This window comes from Arachis ipaensis, chromosome B4 (assembly GCF_059453495.1).
Source record: "Arachis ipaensis isolate K30076 ecotype BB chromosome B4, ASM5945349v1, whole genome shotgun sequence".
NCBI lineage: Eukaryota > Viridiplantae > Streptophyta > Magnoliopsida > Fabales > Fabaceae > Arachis > Arachis ipaensis.
The window spans coordinates 56,892,512-56,893,334 of record NC_142439.1 but is presented as its reverse complement, the minus strand read 5'-3'; the positions used below and the strand labels follow the sequence as shown (position 1 = coordinate 56,893,334).

Sequence of the window (823 nt, the reverse complement as noted above, 5' to 3'; positions counted from 1 at the left end):
AAGAAGACCAAGACATTGTTATGGAGGAAGAGGCTCACAATCATGCTGGAGAAGGTGCTGGTAACCATGCTCCACAAGAGAAGAGAGTATTAGGTTCCTACATAAATCCCAATCCTGGGAATTGTGGGAGCAGCATTCTGAAGCCACCCATCCGTGCCAACAATTTTAAACTCAAGCCACAACTCATCACATTGGTTCAAAACAATTGCTCTTTTGGAGGAAGTGCCCAAGAAGACCCCAACCAACATCTAACTACCTTCCTGAGGATATGTGATACAGTAAAGTCTAATGGTGTCCAAGCAGATACCTACAAGCTGCTGTTGTTTCCTTTTCCTCTCAGAGATAAGGTAGCGAAATGGCTAGAGTCATTTTCTAAGGAGAGCCTCACAACTTGGGAAGATGTGGTAAGCAAGTTCTAGGCTAGATTCTATCCTCCTCATAGAATCAATAGGCTGAGGGCTGAGGTCCAAACCTTTAGGCAACAAGACGGTGAAATACTCTATGAAGCATGGGAGAGATTTAAAGAGTTGACAAGAAAATGTCCACCTGACATGTTCAATGAGTGGGTTCAACTACACATCTTCTATGAAGGATTGTTCTATGACTCAAAGAAGGCTCTAGACCACTCTTTTGGAGGCTCTCTCAACAAGAAGAAAACCATAGAGGAGCCCATTGATGTCATTGAAACAGTAGCAGATAATTAGTATTTCTATGCCTCAGAGAGAAGCAACACTAGAGGAGTAATGGAGCTCAACCACATGGATGCCGTCTTAGCTCAAAACAAGTTGATCACCAAGCAATTGGATGATCTCACCAAGAGGAT

At 43.1% G+C, this 823-nt stretch overlaps 1 non-coding gene across 1 annotated transcript; it reads right to left on the bottom strand.

Moving 5' to 3' along the window:
- Positions 1-449: 449 nt before the first annotated feature.
- Positions 450-553, bottom strand: LOC148567680 (small nucleolar RNA R71). The gene has a single exon (XR_015882501.1). It is a non-coding gene; the product is annotated as a small nucleolar RNA R71 (small nucleolar RNA).
- Positions 554-823: the final 270 nt, after the last annotated feature.